The sequence below is a fragment of the Xenopus tropicalis genome, chromosome 2, assembly GCF_000004195.4.
Source record: "Xenopus tropicalis strain Nigerian chromosome 2, UCB_Xtro_10.0, whole genome shotgun sequence".
Classification (NCBI taxonomy): Eukaryota; Metazoa; Chordata; class Amphibia; order Anura; family Pipidae; genus Xenopus; species Xenopus tropicalis.
The window spans coordinates 78,012,011-78,033,895 of NC_030678.2; positions in this window are offsets into that span (position 1 = coordinate 78,012,011).

Below are 21,885 nucleotides of genomic sequence, written 5' to 3' on the forward strand. Positions count from 1 at the left end.
AGTGGTAAAAAACAGGCAGTAATTAATGTAAAAGCTGAAAAATGGATGCGTATACCACAGGGGCAATGTTAAAGATTTTTTAATTTCCCCTAAAAGCAGGGGAATGCAGACAGTTAAAGGATGATCTGGGACAGCGGGATATGCAGTAAAAAGTGGGATAGCTGAAATGGGACAGCAGAATGGGCCCCTGATCACACTGGACCCCTATGCTATAGCCTAGGAGCACCTAGGCATTAGTCCGACCCTGCTCATATTACATGGCACTTAATCTGTGTATTTATAATTATTCATTGTATTTATTATAATATGTGTTCCTCCCTGTGTGTATTTTGTACACTGTAAAATTTTACAGCTCTGCGCATACTTGCAGCACTTTATAAATAAAGTTATACATACATACTAGGCATCACAGTGGTGCAATGGTTACCACTGCTAATAGCCCTAGTGTATGTAAATGTGATAAGGCCTGTAACTGTAAGGCTGATGCCACACCAGGCATATGATGAAAAACGCTTGCCAAAAATATGCGCCATACACACCATATGCTTCTACCTGTGCCTGCACCGGAATGAATGGAATACGCTTGGGTGCAGGCACATGTATATCTGCATAAAAATGGGATAGAATGCAAAGTATTTCGGCTACATGTGCCTGCACCCCGAGAGTATTCCATTAATTCCGGTGCAGGCACAGGTAGGAGCGTATGCTGTAAATTAGCAGAAAAGAATATGGGACCTTCTGGGGGTATCTACTGAGGGACAAATCTTCCCTGGTAGAGGGCTATAGTGGCTTTCAATGTGGTGGCCTACATGTTACGCTGTCACATATTAAAGTAAATTCTTACTTTAATTATCATGTTTTTTGTTTTTTTACACCACATTGAGAAAGGTCCAAATGTGAACCTTTTTTCATGATCATCTGCAGTTTGTTTATATTTAGAAATGTGACCATCATTCCTATTTGAAAAGTCAGCTACGCAAAGTTTGTATTGTTTGCTGCATTTGCAACCCAACACCAGTCTGAAAGCACCAGAACCAATAACCTGATGCTTAATTATTATATAACATCCCTATTAAGTAGCTAATACAGAACAATTTAATAGGGTGGGGGCCTTATGTAATTGTTAATTGGGAAGTGGCTAGGGGTCACAAAATCTGTACTGACACCTAAGGGATCATAGATTCTTTAGATTTTACATTTCCAGTCAGCTCTTTAATCTGTACTGTGCCAGCGTCAAAATGTGATGCAGCACAGCATATCAAAGAGCAGACAGCAGGGTTCAAAATATTTTAAACCTAAATTTATCTAGGCTGAAAAAAATGTAATGTCTCCACATTTCTGCAAGCAGTTTGGCCTTGGTGTTCAGGCCTGACAGTTGAGGGAAAAAATTAAATATTCTCCGCTTGGACTGAATTTTTTCTGGGAAAATGAATATGTGTTGTGTGTTATAGAATGCTGAATCAATAAACTTTCTTTTGCTTCTTGAATCTATGGGGATGAAGACATTAAGCATCTCTGCAAGAACAGAGGCACCAGTTCATTTTAACTGTAATGAGGTAAAGCAAAAGGACATAACAACACCAGAAGGTGTTCTTGCTTGAAACACCTTTTCTTTCCACAATGGAATTGGGTCAGGGTCAATTGATTTCCCTGAGGACTGGAAGCCATGATCATGTTGTATCATCCTCCAACATTGGGTCTGTGTAGCAAACAGATTTCACTGTTCTTTTTTCCCCATAGGATGCTAAAGAGTTTAAAGTGTGGAAGCATATTATAAAATCATGCTGCAATGTTTTACTTCTTACTACACTTTTATGGTATTCTACGGTCTAATAGAAAATAAAAAGTAAACCTTTTTAAAGTGCTCTTTTAAACAATTTTGCAGTTTAATTTAATTTTCTATTTTAAAACTATTAGCAGTCATGTGTTGCTGGGTACAGAACAGTGTGACAAGTGTGGCATTGTATAATGCCAGTTAAATGTGGAATGGCAGAAAGGACCACCATAAGAAACTCATTTTTTGGGGGGCACTTTCTGTTGCATACTGAGCAATACCATTTATTTCAGTATAATGGAGTTCTGTCAGACTCATCTAATATCAAGGTCTCATGTACAAGGAAGTCTTTTATGGGTTGTAAACTCAACACCTGTAAATCATTTTTATATTATAAAAGCAAATTTAATTCTATACAACTTTCCAATACATATTCATTACACATTTTTATTTGTAAAAGTTATTGTTTTGGTAATAAATATACTTTTGTCTATTACTATTCCCTGTACTGCTCATTTTGACTACACGTACCATCCATATAATCACAGATCAAGCAAAACATTGTGAGAACTGGAATCTTGGCTGGAGACGGGCCCTGACCACTGCTACTCTGATTCACTTTTGGGTTTACTTCAAATGTCAGAATCCATCAATTCAATGAGGTAATGGAGGGGTTACATTGCACTGTGAGCATAAGGAGGTGGGGAACTGATCCTAGTGAGCCCACATGCAAACTATCATAGTTTCCTTTCAATCTCTGGAATCAGGTATGTCTGTGTTAAAAATATATATATATATGTTATTATTTTCTTTTGGAATTTCACATAGTGTTTATGAGTTTTTTCTATAATAAGCTCAACTAAATAAGCTCATTTCATTTTCCCTTTAAAGGAAAACTATACTTTAGAACAATGTAAGTCTACATAAAAATACACTGCATAAAACAGCTCATATGTAAAAACCTTCTTCATCTAAATAAACCATTTTAATGAAAATGTACTTTTTTTGTTAGTATGTGCTATTGGGTACTCCCCAATAGAAGATTGACATAGTGGAAGGAGTAACGTCAAAGGTTTAGAGTCTTAGGGGCACATTTACTAACCCACGAACGGGCCGAATGTGTCCGATTGCGTTTTTTTCGTAATGATCGGTATTTTGGGATTTTTCGGAAAATTGTCGCAACTTTTTCGTAGTCGTTCCGAAAGTTGCGCAAAATCTGGCGATTTTTTCGTAGCGTTAAAACTTGCGCGAAAAGTCATGCCTTTTTCGTAGCCATTCCGAAAGTTGCGCAAAATGTTGCGATTTTTTCGTAGCGTTCGGATTCATTCAAGCTTCAGTATGGTGACTTTTCTTGGGCCAGGTTGGAGCTGCAGAGTGCCATTGAGTCCTATGGGAGGCTTCCAAAATCAAAGTCTGAAAGTTTCTCCCGCCACTTACGAGCGCTCAATACGAAAAAGTCGCGACAAGATACGAGCGAATCGTAATGGCTACGAAAAACTCGTACTGGTAACGAAAAAGTCGCGACAATTTCCGAAAAGTCGTAAAGGCGCCGAAAAAAATCGCAAAAAATACGAAAAAGTCGCAAAATGTTCGGAATTTTTCCAATTTGGATTCGAATTCGAATTCGTGTCTTAGTAAATCAGCCCCTTAGTCTTGGCACAAATATCAGGATTTGATGTATTTAACACAATAGTTTGGTTTGGCCACAAATAGAATCTTCTTGCCAGAATGATTGTGTTTTTAATGCCAGGGTAACCAGGCAGAGTTATGTACAGTTTGAAGAACTTCCAGACAAAGGCTCTTTGGAAGATTTTCTCTTAGGAGAAGCCCATCTCTACGTGTCAAGTTTATTTCAGGAGGAATAGAGACTGGGGCTTGTTTAATTTAATCAATAAGAGAACACTGGATTGATATGAAGTTATGTAGAAGACAAACTGTCTAAGGTAAGGGCAATAAGTAAGGGGCAAATCAAACCGCATAAAAAAAAAACCAAAAAAAACCACAATGTCCAACATTGTTGTGTAAATGTTCAGAAATCAAAGAAAGTGGATATATATTATTGACAGTTATGGAGTTAAGAGCATGATAGTCAATATAAGGTCTCAAAATGTGATCTTTTTTTTTTACTGAAGAAGATTTCAGCCCCTACAGGAGATGTAAAAGGGTGAATAAAACCTTTGCAAGTTTTTCATCCAGGTATACGCAAAAATATTCACAAAATAGCCACTAGAACGGAGTCAAGCATGTCTGGTAGAGGACCCTGTCTTCTTACTGTAGAGAGAAATAGTGAGAAGAGGGGCAAAATAAAACAGTGGTTTGTAGCTTTAGGAAGTGAGGAAAGTTAGGCAGCAGATAATCAGACAAACCTCAATAAAACATAGTTTTAGTCTTCTGTGGCATAGACTTTCTTTGGGAGTCAGGAAAGTATAAAGGGCTCCAATCTGCATAGGCTCTAGTTTAGGAGAGACTGAGGCCTCTGGTTTCATCTGCATAGGGGGAGGGGCCTTTGGCAACAGCCAAGAGGGATGGAATTGCTTTGCCTTTTTTAGCCCTTCTTTCCTTACAAATATTCATCAATTTGGACAGACAACTGAATAAGTTCTTCTAAGGTAGCTGAAAGGTTGAGGCAGAACTAGTGCATGAGAGCCGCTTGGTTCCAGACGGTGTCAGCAGAGACTTTTCAGGATCTCTACACAGGATGACTACTTGGCGGACATTTCTCAACGCTGTCTCAGCTGAAGCAACACAATCAGGATCACCAAAGAGGGCCAAGTAGCTTGGAAAAAGGCCCTCTGACTGAAGAACTGAACTGTTGTTCCATCAAATGGAGAATTGAGAAAATAACTTGCTCTGTGGAATAAGTCTGTTGTTGGAGCAACAACTGTTCTGTGCATGCACTGAATGTCACATATGCATTTAATGTTGCACATGTGCAGTAGATACTGATGTAATGATGTCATTGTCCCGCCAATGGTCTATTGTGCATGTGCAAAACTCACTGCATGCGCAATTTGTCAGAAATAGAATCCTCCATAGATCTCTTCTGCAAATGTGTGTGAGAGCCTAAAATTCTATAATTAATAAGGAGCAGCCAAGGTCATAATAAATAAATATGGTGTTTTATTTAAATGGATTCTGTCATGATTTTTATAATGTAGTTTTTATTTCTAAATTACACTGTTTACATAGCAAATAATTCACTCTACCATTTAAAATTGTATTCTTGAACCAAAAAATATATTTTTTTTTCAGATTTTTGTGTCTGATTCTGAGCTTTCTGAAGCAACCAGCACTACACATTTTTTACTATTGAGTGCTGTTCTGAAATCTACCACTTTTAGCAATACAGCCTGGCAAGTTACCAGGGTGGCAAAAAGCCACTTCTTGTAACTTAAAGAGCCGAAATACCAATTTTGAAATCAGAATTTCGGCTCTTCCTGTGCAGAGAGCTCTATTGTGCTCTCTGCACTAGATTTGCGGTCTCCGCTCTGATGCGAAAAAGCTAAGCCTGGGGGGGAGTGAGGGGGGCAGCATCAACTTGGCCGCCTCAGGTGGGTGAGGTGGTATGAGACACAGTAGAAAGGAGGTCCCTGCTCCGTAGAGCTTACAATCTAAGTGCTTGGGTACCATACAGGCACAAAGAGTATACAAGGTATGGACATTTACCCTTAAACGCAGGACTAGACAAAATAATGTTTGTTACAGCATTTTTATTTATTTGTTTTATTCATTTGTTTGTCTCAGCTAGAGTTGGTTTAAACCTGTAGTACTTAAAATGCATCTACCCAATAATTATTTATCAAAAGGAATTATTAACAGGTTAATGATCTCTATCTTTATTTTTTCTTCTTCCTTTACTTTATATTAAGGTGTTGTTAGTGGAATTTTTCAGCCCCAGGCTACATCCACCTTGTGCTTAACTCTTTCATGTATAAGAGCCCAATGGAAGGTTCTCACCTTGCCTCATGGCTTAAATCCCTTCTATTTTGTTACAATCCCCAACAAAAGTCTAGAAGCAGCTGTGACCTAGTAGCCAGGGTGGGGGGATTGATATTGTTGAGGTGGCTTTCTATAGGAGAGGCAGTTCTCTAGGTTTTGTCATAATCTGGACAGAGTAATGCCATAAAACAAATACAAGCACAGGGCTTTCCCTGTATTAAGTGCAATTTGTTGGGTGCAGCAGGAAGACCCATGACCAGGGAGCATGACAATTCTAAAAGTTATGATGTCATACACTGAAGCCAGTCACCATCATCTGTACCTTGATTTTGCTCCTATACATCTTGAACTCTCAAAAGGTAAGGTTATCCCAACACACTTTGCAGGGTAACCCCTACTAAAAGGAAGGAAGCAACCATGATATGTCTGGCTTTCAGCTTTAATTTGACCCTGTTAGAGTTCTGGGCATGAGGCCACACCCAATACAAACAAGAATTTATTAACAATGAAATACTGCAGTACAGCCCTTCATTAACGCAGAACATTCAGTGCTAGGCAAAGCTGTATCACTGCAGGAGTTAATCTGGCACTCTCCCCAGGCCTCTCTCTCTCTCTTTAGCATGGAAGCATTAACTGGCAAATGCTGCTGCAGTTGCAAACAGCTTTAGGCTCTGTATCCCTTCTGGTTGTCAAGCAGAAAAGGGATGCTTTACAAGTTCTGCCTGCTTATGTAGGCTAATCAGGGCTTAACCCGTTGCTAGATAACACAGCTCCTTGCAAAAAATACACTGAAAATAACTATTATTGCCTCTCTGGCAGGGAAGTGGTTACACTGTCATGCTCGGCAGGATTTGGGCTATCTAAAGAAGGCTTAGATTTTTCTATAAAAACAGAGAGAGAGGTAGACAAATAAAGGAATGCACAGGCAGTCAGATAGATGGATACACAGAGGGATAGATTCACAGGGAGAGACAGACAGCTGCTCGGAGCTCACTCTGCAGGGACCAGTCTGTGAAGTCTGTTTCCATGGAAACTGCATCCTGAGCAAGTGAAGGGACACAATGACACATGGTGATACAGAGGGAGTTACACTGACACATGCATGCGCACAGTCACTAATAAGCATGCCATACAGCTACGCATAAACATACATATCTGGACACTAATGTATACTTTATCTCCTTTACTAGCTAATTTTCATTTCCGTGGTCTAACTTGCCTCCAGCTATTTAGTTATAATTGCAATGCCGTCCCTGTACGGTTAGAGCATGACCGCAGTTCTCATCTAGCAGTACGTTGGTTTATAAATATGCAAGGTATATGTAGTTTGTGCCTTTACAAAATTCACTAAACTTCTGGCCCTGGGATAACAGGGCCTGAGAGGACAAGTACGTCAGTAACAGTGACTACTATGACTAGTAGAGGATAATTAAAATGCTTTTACCAAAAAGACCATATTTATTTTTATTATCAAAATGAATGTACATTGTAAGCTCCACTGGGGCAGGAACTAATAAACAATCTCTGTAAAGTTCTGCATGTCAGTGGTATTTGTACAGTAATAAATACCCCATATGGCTAAGGCTACAGAGCAAAATACAAACATTAAAGGAGTTGTTCACATTTTAATTAACTTTTAGTATGATGTAGACAGAGATATTTTGAAAATATTTGCAATTGGTCTTCATTTTGTGGTTTTTCAGTTATTTAGCTTTTTGTTCAGCAGTTCTCCAGTTTTGAATTTCAGCAGCTCTCTTGTTGCTAGGGTTTTGCTTACCTTAACAACCAGGAAGTGGGTAGAATGAGAGACAGAAATATGACTAGGAGGAGGGGAAATTAATAGAAAGATAAGTAATAAAACGAAACAATAATAACATTGTAAGCTCACAGAGCAATAGTTTTTTAGTTACTGGGGTCAGTAACCCCATTTGAAAGCTGAAGAGATGTAGAAGACGAAGACAAATAATTTGAAAACAAAATTAAATAATGAAGACCATTTGCAAAGTTGCTAGGAACAGGACATTAACATGTCTTAATGTCCTGGACATTAACATGTCTTAAAGGTGAACCACCCCTTTAATGATGTTTGGTGATCAGGCCTGGCTCACATTTGGTGATTTATCCCACAAGTCCCAGTTCATCCTACAAGTGTTTCATTGGGTAGGTGAGGGCTCTGTGTAGGACAGTCAAGTTTTTTCACACCAGTCCTAGCAAACTAATTCTGTAGATACCTTGCTTTTTGCAAAGGGCCATTTGCTGGCTTTAACTGTGAAGAAAATCAAACCATAAAAAAACAGATGCTGACCATTTTCCTACCTATCAAATGAATTATTGGCATAACACATTCAGACAGGTAGACTCGTCGGTCAGACTAACAAATGGAGTAGAAGGAGCATTTAGACTGCTCCAGAATCCACTGGTGGTGACCTTTACACTAGCCTTGCAAACACCTGGCATTAAGCCTGTTTTAGAAGGGGTATCTTGATGCCTTTGGCCACATGATTTAGTTATTTCTTTTTATAGGACTATATTTATGCTACAGGGGTTGTAAATTTGTGTAAATCTGACCATATGCGCCTAGCACCTGATCTGGAAACTGGCACTTATACTGTAATGTCACCCACTGTGACCTATAGCACTTATATTTGCCTATTTGTGTCTGTTAGTTACCCCTCCCATATAGATTGCAAGCTCTACGGGGCAGGGACCTCCTTCATCTTGTGTTTCTGACTCTTATTGCAACTGCACTTTGTATTTATTGTATTTATTGTTGTACTTTGTATTTATCCATTATCTTTAACCCCCCTGTCTGTATTAATGAATTCTACTGTATAGCGCTGCGTACATAAGTAGCGCTTTATAAATAAAGATATACATACATACATACATACATATGTGCACAGATTTGGTCAGGCAGGTAGATTTTAACCACACTGCCTGACCATGTAGGCATGTATGGCCAGTTGGCTGTTCAGAATAATAATTCTGTGTGGATCACCTAATGGATTACATCCTGCTGTCAAAATGTATTTGCTTTAAGAAATAGCTACAATTTAATGAACTGTAAATTTGGTTGTTTAGGAGTTTTTACTGTGTCTTTCAGTCTAACAGTTTGTGTTGCATACCTATAAACAAGCTCACTGCAGCTCAGTAATTTCAGTAGTTACGTTCTGACATAGCGCGCCATATAATATATTAATTTTATGTGAATGAACATGGTAAAATTTTCATTGTTAAACCACAATTATTTATGTACAGGGTACCAGCAATCTCTCCATAACTACATAAGTAAAATAAAGGTAAAAAATAAAAGGAAAAACTAACAATGTAAAAATGAGAAAGAAATCAGGGGGCTCTGATGTTATGTTAGATGAGCAGCAGTTTCTTTAACAATAGATGTACTGGTTAGTGGGGCTTTTCAGCTGTGTCAAGAACACCGCAGAATGCAGAGAACATTTCATAGTGTGTTACAGCATGTCTATTCATAGAAGCAAATGTAACCTCAGGGCGGTTGCTAGGTACGGTCGTGGGCTAGCAAGCTGATCTGTTCAAGCCTGTAGGTTTCAAGGGCCCTGCCCTACATCAAGACACATTTCTTATTCCTTGGCATTTCGTGCCTCCTGTGATTGCAGACATTATTGATCAAGGTGCAACCGTTATGCACTGAGCCACACAGAACAAATCACTCCTACACTTAAAGGAAAACTATACCCCCAGAATGAACACTTAACCAACAGATAGTTTATATTATGTTAAGTGACCTGTTAAAGAATCTCACCAAACTGAAATATATATCAGTAAATATTTCCCGTTTACATTTCCCTTTATCCACTATTTAGTAATGGGCCTCCCTCATAGATAACATGACCAGAAATAATGCAGCTCTAACTGTAACAGGAAGTAGTGTGGAAGCAAAAGACAGAACTCTGCCCATTAATTGGCTGATATAACCTAACATGTATGTGTGCCTTGGCTTGTTTGTGTGCACTGTGACTCCTATGATCCCAGGAGGTGGCCCTTAATTCTTAAAATGGCAATTTTCTATTTAGGAGTACTGGCAAAAACGTGAGAAAATGCAAAGTCTTGTGTTTTTAGACAGATATCAGCTACATGTGCCTGCATCTGAGCATATTCAATTCATTCAGGTGCAGACACAGGTAGGGAGATCTTTAAGCGTATGGAGTGTATTCATCTCTTGTTTTTCGGCTTGCCAAAAATATGGGTCACACGCTATGTGTGGCATTAGCCTAAGGTTTCAGTGCATGAGCAGACATTTAGCAGTTTATTGGCCACAGCAGGGCCAAAAATCATTCTCTCCACAACAGATATCTGATTATGGCTCAGTAATATATTTATTGGGTTGACTGGAAAATCTGTTTTTTAAGGGCCATATTAATCCACGGATACAACTGATGAGTCTACATTGGGTCACAATGTAATAGCAAAGAATTACATTTAAGTAGCTAATTAGGTCTACCACTTTGGTAGCCAAATGTGACAAAAATACATTTGTTTATTGACATTACCTAGTCATTGAATCTCCATTTGACACTGTAACATCATTGTGTTTCTCTGTGCAATTTGAATGCTTTTCAACCATTAAGCAGACAAAGTGGCTCTAGATGGTAACTTTCCATGGGTATTCAGAGACTGGGCAGCAGCCTCCTGGTTGTAGTAAATGCCTGCTTTTTCAATTTTTATACATTCTTAGGTATTATGTACTCTCCTCTAAAGATACTGTACCCTATTTGTGTGTATATCAGCAAACACACCATAAGTGATAATGTCATCAAGTTGTGTATCTCATTAATAATAATAATCCATATATTGTTAGGTATGATTAACTGATAATGGCCTAATGGAAATCATCTATTTGGCCAAACAATTTCCCATATTGTAATGTAGTGCTGGCAGGGGTTGTAGAACTGCCAATGCTTATGTATTACCAAGGGTCCCAGGTAATATTAAAGAAACATCAGAAATGTTCTCTGTTTTACTTTTGAAATATGTCTCTGACCATACAGTCAAAGGAACTTGCCACCAGGTGGCGCTGTTGTTACAATCTTCATATTTAAATGTCAAGGACCATTAGTAAGATATTTTAGAGAATGTAAGGTTAGGTTAAACCTTTTATTGGCTGAATAAGTAAAAATTGTAAGTAACATCTTTAAGCCTGAAGAAGAGGTGTAATACTATAATTTCAAAAGCTTGCAATTTTCACTTACTCAGCCAATAAAAGATATCACCTGACCTTACATTTTCTTTAATTTTTCAATGGATAAAATGGTACAACACCTTACTACCTAAGATATGTTAGTAACCCTGGAGAGGATTCCTTGCCAGGAGCACTGCGGTTAGGAACACATTTGACTTTTTAAACTGATTATTTCTATATATATCAGCAATTTAACATTAACCAGAACTAAATTAGCCATAACTAAACATTAACAAATTCTTTTTAAAATATTGCATTGCTGCAAAGGCTCCTGACATTAAAGAAACCGGTGTTCTCAGCATTCCCGTCACTCATATTACTTCAGATAAGTGCAATACCTTGGAGCAGATGGCCTTCATAGACTTTTAAGGACAATGGCAGACGGGACGCTTTTCAAGTGAAATCCCTCCCCAGGAAGGAAATTATGTCAAATTGTGTGTGACTGATGGCAGAGATATCACACAGCAAAGTCACTCACTTGTGACCCCATAAAACAGAATAAGGCTGTGACTTATATCAGAATGCAGTGCACTTAATATATCTACAGTAAGCTCTAGGAATATATAGGTACTATAGAGGTAAATGAAAAGCCTATGATCTTACTAATCTAAGCAAATGATCAATCATGAACAAACTGTGTCAAAAACAAAGATGCGACTATAGCTGTTTTCACTCTCACCCCTGTTGCCACAGCATAACAGTCCTGGTTCACGATACGAGCCAGTTCCCCAGAGAAGTGACCATTTGGCCTTAGCACTGAACAGACCAAATTCTGTGCAACTGGATTATTCATGTGAATTACAAACATAAACTGATTCATTGGTTTAGTCCTCTGGGCGAACTGGTTTGTGAAAAAGAGAACACTAATAGAAAAAAAAAGCCACTGTAACTTTTGTAAGCAATTAATAAAAGATCCCATATAAAGAATATCATGTGAAAAATAATTCAGTAGTTTAAATTACAGCTGTGCTTCATCCATGTTAACAATATATGCTGCTAATTAAGCAACAAGAAGGCACATACAGTGGTTGCAAGTTAATGTATTCCACAAAAGCTTTCCAGCAAAACATATAATGGTTGTGTAGTCTATGCTAGTGTTTTAATTCTAGGAAAAATAACTCGTTGTCTTTTCTTTCCTGCCAATTAGTGCTAATTATTGATCATGCCCATTATGCCACAGTTTGTAGGCCGAAATTGTCTCAAGTGTTAGTTCAAGGATGGTTAATGGCACACTTTTAGCGCCAGCCATCGTCAGACAATAATTGCGTAGAAATGCGTCAGTATATTTTTCCAGGCAACTATGAGATACAAGTGTGCCCTGTGTGTCACTTCCCTTAGGTCTCTTCCACACAGCTTTTATGTACCTGTGCTCGCACTGCATGAGCATTTCATCTGCATTTAATGTTTCAATGTGCCACACCCATATAGAAGAATGGGGTCAGTTTTTTTCAGTGTGCATTGAAACGCACAAAAAAAGCTGCCATATGGGAGCTCAATTACACACGCCTGTGTGCAAAAGCCCTTAGACATTTAATTAGATTAAAAGCGCACAGCAGAAACAATGCTTTGACTGCTTTAGCAGTGATTCACAAATTACTTTTGGTTTTGGAAAATACAAATATTTATTGGCAAATAAAAACTTCTTATTAAATATTATGCCCAGGAACACTTTAAATGGGTTGTTCACCCTTAAATTAACTTTTCACATAATGTGATATATTGAACAGAATTTTCATCTGAAGCAGCGTAGGTGGTTTTTCATGGTGAGGGCAGTGAGGCTGTGGAATGCCCTTCCTAGTGATGTGGTAATGGCAGATTCTGTTAATGCCTTTAAGAGGGGCTTGGATGGGTTCTTGAACAAGCATAGTACCCATGGCTATTGTGCTAAACTAGTATCGATATTAGTGTAGATTTTGATATATAGTTTATATATGTAAGTGTATAAATAGATCAGTATTCATGCACTAGGGTTTACTTGGAGGTGTTGAACTTGATGGACATTGGACTATCAAATCAACTGTGTAACTCTGTTTTTTCCAAGAATTCCAGTGTCACTGTGGTCGCAAGGGGAAAATGTGCCTAGCACAGTTGTATTTTATTTGCCAAAATTAATTAATGTAACTGTCTGCACATTTTGTTGGAAATTAGACACAACTCCAGTGTTACGCCTATTGACAATGGGAGCTACTGCCTGCTCTCGAGGTGGTGGTAGCTCCAGGGTTCCCTTTGTGCTTGATACAGAATGAATGACTGAAAGGAATGAGTGGCGCTGAGTGAAAGTGAAAGGAACAAATTTTGGCGCAAGTAGCTTTAATAAAAGTGGTTTTATGCACAACTGACTGTGGGGAAATTTGATATAATTAATCCTTATTGGAGGCAAAATAATCCTATATGGTTTACATAATGTTTAAATGATTTTTAAAAGACTTAAGTCCGACCCGGACTGGGCCGCCGGGACACCGGGAAAAATCCCAGTGGGCCCCGGCCAGGGGCGCTTCTGCCATTAGGCGAGTTGAGAAACTCGCCTCAGGCGGCAGAAGCGCCCCAGTTACCAGGGGCCGCAAAAAGCCGCTCCTGGTAACTTTAAGAGCCGAATTTCCGGTTTTTAAACCGGCTCTTCTAGCACAAGGAGCCGCCTCAGGCGGCAATATGTCCAGAATCGCCCCTGGCCCCGGCTCAAGTGGCCCAGACCCGACCCTTGCGGGGCTCCCCCTGCCCAACCGCTCCTGCCCTGATGTGTTAAATTTAGGATGTCGGGTGGGGGGCCCAGCAATGGGGGCTAGGGGCACGGGAGCACCAGTGGGCCCTTCACCCCCCAGTCCGACCCTGGACTTAAGGTACAGAGATAAAAATTATGAAAAGACCCCTGAAAACTCCGCTATATGGTTTTATTTGTGATGTATGTTTGCACACTTTTTGAAGGTTTTAAAGGAGAAGGAAAGGCTAATAAAGAGTTAATCTCAAGCTGCAGGCATACCTTCAATTGTCTCAATAGTGCCCTTAAGTTTCCCCATATTTCACCTGTTCAGAAGATCAGAAGCCAAACAGGAAGAAAAAACGCTGAGCTGTGTAAAGAAAGTTCCCATAATGCCTCACTCCTGCACAGACACCCAGACCAAGTGAACATGCTCAGTTAGTAAGACTATGAGTCAGCTTCCTGCTGATTGGCTCAGATCCACATTCCTAAGGGGGGGGAGTGAGTTCTTAGCATTCTTGAGGGAGGGGGGAGCAGGAGAGAGCAGAAAGCTGCGTGTCTCTGGCACAGGAATTACAGACACAAGAAATCTTTTTTCAGAGAAGTCAGTGCAGTGTTTCTGTAAGTGTTATGGCTGTATTTACATAGACCTTTCTGATAAAGCTTACTTAGTTTTTTCCTTTCTTTCTCCTTTAAAGTTAATTGTAGTTTACTATTTTTGGGTGAAGATCTCCTTTACTTGTTAAAAGTTTTACATTTTATTTTTTGTTTCTATATGTGAACTTTGGAAATGTATATAACCAGTTTAAAATCAGAAGCATTATCTTGATGCAATTAAAAGTTATATATCAGATGAGATATTTCAGAAGGAGGGCTCAAATGCTTCAGAAATGATAGTGCAAAAAGATTACTGTTATTAAGGATAACAACAGCTAAATCATGCCAATAGGATCTTATTCATTAAAAAATGGCTCATTCTAAGTGCAGTAGATCCAGTTTGGAGGGATCTGAATAAAGTGTCATGGGGCTGCTGTGACATTTGGCCTAAAATTGGTTTTATTTGGCCTTTAGTTGCCATGGAAATGATTTAAGATTTCATAACATACGATATTCAGTGTACTTTGGTTGGAGAGCCAGTTTTCCTCCCCATTCTCGCCAGTCCTGGATGGTTTAACAATCCTGACTTTTAGGAGAAATCATGCGTTTGGTCACAGTATATTTATTTTAAAGCTGGATGGGAGAGTTTGCAGATGTTGGCTGACCTCTGGATCATATTCCAGGGCGGGGAGGATGAATCAGCAGTAGTATCCATAGCAGCCAGATAGCAACAGTGTGCACAGTAGATTACCTACAAACAGCGTAGGCTTTAAAGAACTGCCTCAATTTAAAAAGTGTGCAGTATATTAGATTTTTTAAAATGTTGATTATAACAAAAAACAATGGATGTGTAGCAAGTTTGGAAAAGCAACAGACTGGTTGGCATAAACTGAAGGATGCCATCAAGGGATGGGTAAAAATGTACTAAAATGTGCATCCTTACACTCACTATAAGGTGAGCTGTTAGTATGAGGAGGAACATGCAGGAGTGCCTGCATATTAAAGCTCTGTGATGGTAGCAATACATACCTTGTTACTCCTAGGTTAGAACTTACAGTAACCGATCCACAGAGCTGTCATTGCTATTTACGTCCTCTAATGTGTAGTTTCCTTCTGTAGCCAGTAGGTGGAGGCACTACACTGTCTCAGTGCTTCTTCTTGCTGAAGTACTACATAGAGATGAGATGAATGCAATATGAAAATCACACTCTATCATCCTGTAGAAGCCCATCAAAGTCCCAAATGACTGTATTGTGTACTGTATGTATTATACACAAGTGAAGTTTGTTGCAAAAGATGTGGGTGTGGCATATTTGGCATAGGGGCGTGGCCTGTTTCTCCCATCACTAAATGGTCACCGACTGTGCATGTGCAAGCCTTACTCAGACATCCCTGACTGCTCGCAGCCAATGCACACATCTTACTTGTACATCAGTAAATGCTCACATCTTACTTAGAGGGGGAAATAGTAGCAAAAATGGGGGGGGGGGGGGGGGGGGGGGGGAAGGGGAATGGAATTTAATGACTGGACTGTGAGGGTCCAAAAGCTGGGTAACTCCTGGGACATGATCTGGTGGAATTGACAGGTAAGCATTCTTCCCTATGTTGCCTGTACCCATAGCACTGTGATAACCTGCCACACACAGGTGAGCCAGTGCATGTTGCATCTTACCTGCATTGAGTGGCTCAGCTTGGTGCTGTGGGTACAGGCACAAATGAAAAAAATGGGCTCTTTTAAGCCATGCATTCTGGTGCAGTGCAATACAACAAGCTTATATAAAAACACCTACATATAAAAACCCTAAACAATGGTAGCAGCACAGGCCATTAGCATGAAAGAAAGCCCTAAATATTGGTGAATACTGCAGAAATTAGTGGTACAGACAGATTCATAATGCTGTCCAAAATAATTCAGTTGGTTGAATTCTGCAACAAGTTACAAGTCTGCCCATGTTTTCCCTAAAAGCAGATACAAATTACAAGCACAGCCCATCTGCTGCTGACAGACCAAGGGCATGTTTATCAAACTGTGAAGGCAACCATTTAATTGAATACAATTTTCCATTGGAATGTGTTTTGTATTTCATTTTATCAAACAGTGCTCAAATAGAATTTTTCTCCTCTTTTTGCCTCAGAGCGGGCACACACCATGATTCTATACAGCCTTTCTTTATGTTACAAGCAAAATGAATGTTCACAGTGAGTCTTCACAGTTAAATTAAGTAACACTGCATTTCTACTGTCACACAAAAGGGAGGGGGGTAACAAAAATAGTTTTATTAGGACAAAATAGTACTAAAGATAGATTTGTTGAATTTCCTGATACAATTAAAAATCACTATCTTCACATCTGTGAACTAGTCTTTCAAAAAACAGTTTTCAATTTTGTATAAGGTTACCAGATTTTCAAAGTGAAATCTGGGTAAGGATTTTGCCCACTATGCAAAATGTTTACATGCCATGTTTATATGCCATGTTTATATGCAATGGAGAAGGCGTGCTTCCTTCAGCAACAGAAATGCTGGTGCAGGAAGTTTGGAGGAGGGAAGTCAGTCAAGTGACAGAAGATAACTCCTTCCTAACTTCCTCTTCCTCCTGGAATAGCAACAATTAGCTGGGGGGAAGCACAGTTGCCACTTGGACACTTACTGGTGTAAATTTTCCAGAGGGACAGGAAATCTGAAACGGGGTCAGTCCCCCTGAAACAGGGATCTTATTTTCACAATTTTTTTAAGCTCTATATAAACATGTAAATCTGCCATCAAGTCATTCTCACGTGTATATATAACACATGTACATATCATATGTAAATACAGCACAAGGTAGCACAGATTTAATCGCGGGCAATATATCAAACAAGATAAGATTTCCTTAAAAATACATGCTGGCCTGGGAGAACTTTCTATTGATTACCACACTGCATTTTCTTTTTTGTGTTCAGGTATCCCTTGCTATACCCTTTACATCCCCATGTGCAGTACAATAGTTGCTTTGGCTTTTCTTGTACTGCATATGCACTCACCTACCTTTAAGTGGCAGAAGGGATACCTAGCAGCAGGGATAAAATGGGAGCATGGTGCTCTAGAGTTAAGTAAAGTATTGGGTGAGGTGAACCAGTCTGGTGGGGGTGAGAGTTAGTGATTTTAGTTAAATCACTTTTCACTTAGCTCAGACAGACGTTGTGTGTATACTCATCACAAGTGATGATCTAAGCTATATTCACCCAGCTGACATTAAGATTCATACAAAGATACATTGGTATTGAGAGCTAGGCTTTAGAAGAATCCTAGTGCCATATTCATGGGAGTGGTATAGCTGAGCGAGAAGAATGAGACACACATGGCCTTGCTCTGCTCATACAAAGACAAGATGTCCTCTGCATTTCTCCCATATTGATAGATTTAGGCATTAAGACATTTTGTGCATACAGCTACTAAAAAGGCCCTCCCCTGTGGTGTCTAATAAAAGGGCAAACATTTGGTAATTTTAACCTTAGAAAGCAAACTACAACGTAGTCCTTATAGAACCTGCCTAAATAAATACTAGAATTATTAATATGTCAGATAAAGAATGTAGAACTGGCCAGATCAGGCATGACTGTTGACCAGCTTGAATATATTGCAATATATGGACAAACTATCCCTGTTTTGTTAAAGGGGGGGGGCACTTCCTAGTAGCTTAATGCACAGAATGTCTTAATGTCCTAAATATATATGTATATATTTTGATAAAGGGTGAGTGTAGAGGACCTCTTGTCTTTGTATGCATTTTGTAGTCACACCCTCATTGTGGTGAGCGCAACTTTCCATTTTGCTTCTGCTCAGCAATGTGTACTGTTTGCACAGCTCTTAATATACAGGACTGTCTCCTAAGAATCTTTGCTTGGTTTCACTGGGTGGCTACAGATCTGTGAGAACCAAGGACTCTCCCAGATTCTTAGCCTGTTGGTTAGCAAATAATGGGTCAGTAAAACCAATAAAGACTCTCACAAAGTATTATTTACTTTTTTTATGTAGCAAGGCCTTTTTCAGTTTTGGGAATAAATCAGTCTGACTCATGACTATTAAATGTATGTTACACTATCATACAGATTAAGTTTTTGGATGTCTTGGTCAGGAGAAACAAATACAGCTTTGTTTGCTATAAGCTAGAAGACAAGAATAGCAGGCTGCAATTTAACAGTTTCCATATTCCTAACACCAGGAGCAACTAACACCAAAAGCCAATTAATGAGGTGCACATGTGGCTAATGCCACACGGGGCTGATTCTCAGCCTGCGGATAAACACATGCCGAGTATCAGCACTAATGTTAGCAACAGCTTTTCCATATGCTTGCACCCAAAGACACTGCATAGACCTGCAGCTACCCAGTCAAGCCAAGGAAAAATCTTGGGAAACCATGTGATAAGAACATTACCATGCCCTCTAATGTCACAATTACAGTAGCATTATCAAAGAAAAGACGGTGTCACATCCCACACATAGGACCCAGATCAGACTAAATGGTTACCATTAGTGATGAGCAAAACTCTTTGGCAGGCATGGATTTGCAATGAATTTCCACATTTCGCCATTGAAACGGGCACAAAAATTTGCAGCGGAAAAAAAAAGTCACGAGCATCAAAAAAAAAAAGTCACGAGCATCAAAAAATACGATGACTAGTTACCCTACATATATGTCTAATAACCTTATTTACTTTTTGAAGGAACCACAGAGGGATAGAAAGTGCACCTTCCCACCATTTGATGCAGTCTGTCACAGGGACAGAAAGTTAATACATAACTTTTATTAATGTTGCGACCGACACTGTAATATACTGCTTAAAAGATATCTCTGTATTGCTGATTTTGCCACAAAAAAAAAATTAGGCAGGTTACACTTAGAAAAATGCCCAACCCAGCTATGAGCTAGACCAGTGCTGTCCAGCTTCTGTGGTACAGAGGGCCAGAATTTTTCTGGCCTACATGGTGAAGGGCCGCTAATGGAAGCCAGTTTTGACCACTCCTCTTTTTTAACCACACCCACTTCAAACCAAACGCATGTTATCACAAGAGCTTTTAAACCATACCCACATTAATGGTGGAAGCGCAGCAAAAACCCAAATGGTTGGTGCTCACTGTGGGGATATCAGCCTCCATTCATATGTTAAAGAATATGAATATTAAGTCATATTAAAGCATACCCTTAAATCCATATGCCTCATCTTATCCTGTGGATAGCACAGCAACCCCCAGCGCATAATTACACACCTTAGGGACCATTTGATGACTATTTCCAACTGCTAACAAACTCCCAGAAAACCCCTGCCAGGTTCACCTCCCACAGGCAGCATAGGGCAGGCAAAGTATGGCACACAGGCAGCATAGGGCAGGCAGAGTGCCTGTGTGTGCCATATTCTGCCTGCCCTATGCTGCCTGTGTGTGCCATACTCTGCCTGTATGCCATACTTTGCCTGTCCTATGCTGACTGTATGCCATACTTTGCCTGCCCTATGCTGCCTGTGTGTGCCATACTCTGCCTGCCCTATGCTGCCTGTGTGTGCCATACTCTGCCTGCCCTATGCTGCCTGTGTGTGCCATACTCTGCCTGCCCTATGCTGCCTGTGTGTGCCATACTCTAACTGCCCTATACTGCTGTGTGTGCCATATACACAAGCAGCATAGGACAGACAGTACATACAGTGACAATGTGGGTGCTTACAGTCTGAGCCTGCGGTGTAAACCATGCAGGGAGGTGAACAATGCAGGCACTAAAAGGTGTGAACAGTACAGGGGATTACATGTTTAAACAATACAGGGGTTTTAGGGCTCTGCCTTAAGAGGAAACTTCCGTGATTTCACTGAAATCGCACCGCCGCGTATGCCATCCCACCGGCGATTTACATTTTCGCCGGTGAGATGGCATTTCGGGGAGATTAGTCGCCCGCGAACAGGGAGATTTGTCGCCCGCGAACAGGGAGATTTGTCGCGGGCGACTAATCTCCCCGTGTGCCAAAGCCCTTATAGCCTTAATCTGAGGTATGAACAATGCAGGGGCCAGTTAATTAACTGATTTAAAGCCCACTCATGGTTGGACAGCACTGAGCTAGACTAACTAAAAGAGGCTCTGTCCCAATCTCACCCAGTGTGCTTATTACCTTTCCACCAACCCTATCTGTCTGGTATCGTGCAATGGGCAACAGCCTTCAGATGAAGCTCAACATGAGGAAAACATGTCAGGCTTGTCCTGTAGTGCGTGTTTTTTAACTGAATCCAGGTGTAAGGGGACTACACTCTTCATGACGCAAGTAAAGGACTGCTTTTACACATTTGAGTCGCAGTATTATCCTGTGCCCAATAGCCCTAAGGCTATTGCAGTTTGGGCATTTTCTGGTTGCAACCGGCCTCATTTCTTTTTTTGTGCAAAATCTCAGATACAAAAGCATTACAAATTGTGTCTGTCACCACTTACCTGAAAATGCACATATAATACCCAGGGTAATGAGTTTTTAAACAATTTAGTTTTTTAAAAAAAAAAAAATAAAAATTATGTTTTAACTTTCTGTCCCTGTGGCAATCAGCACTTTCCCTCTGTGGCGGGGTTTATTTCTGACCTACAAACTCTTTCCTGTTGATTCTAATTTGGGATAGTGCTGCTCACCACTTTTGACTTTTTCGGGCCTTACTACAAGAGATTATTTTCAATTTGTATACTCTTTAAAATGTCCCTGTGGTATGGGATATGTGGGGAGAACAAACAGTACGATGCAACCCTCAAATTCAAAGTGATATATGTAATGTTTAATGTACAGATAGCTCTGTCAGTCGATACTGGAAGGAATTGTAATGACAGAATAAGACATCTGCATTGGCTAATATTGGAGGAAGTAAAATGGAGACTAACCTTGATCTGGGAAACCTAATTGGATTGGAGTTTGATACACGGTCCCATAAAGGTCTTAATAACTTGTTTTCTAGAGGTGAGATAAAACTATCCTTCTCCTACTCATTTAATACAAATACAGATTAATTACAAATTTACTATAGTCTTAAAGTTATTTGTACACGTGATGAAACTAGCTGAATGCAGTATTTATCTCTTTCTAAGCTTTACCCTGGTAGTTTAGTGGGGCAAAAGAGCTATGTTTTTTCAAGATACAGAACCAGCAGTGCTCAAAAAATAGATAAATACTGCTCTGAATGACTGAGTATGGTAAGGTTGCATAGAATCATATTTTGCAAAATGTTATTTTTGGCTGCAGAGTCTCTTTGATCTTGCTGTACCATGTGTTGGCAGTAAATGCAGAAAATTCTATGGCATCAGCAGCAAAGTCCCTAATAGATGATGCCATAGAACATACATTCTACAAGATTAAGCGGTTAACACTGTATACTCTATTTAAAAGGTTAACTTTTATTTTGTTTTACTTCTTTCTTTAAGTCAGCGGTTCTCAACCTGTGGGTCGGGACCCCTTTGGGGGTCAAACGACCCTTTCCCAGGGGTCGCCTAAGATCATCAGAAAACACATATTTCCGATGGTCTTAGGAATAATTTTATGGTTGGGGGTCACCACAACATGAGGAACTGTATTAAAGGGTTGCGGCATTAGGAAGGTTGAGAACCACTGCTTTAAGTAAATCACCATTTTTCTTATTTATAACTAGGCATCGGGCCAGGGAACAGA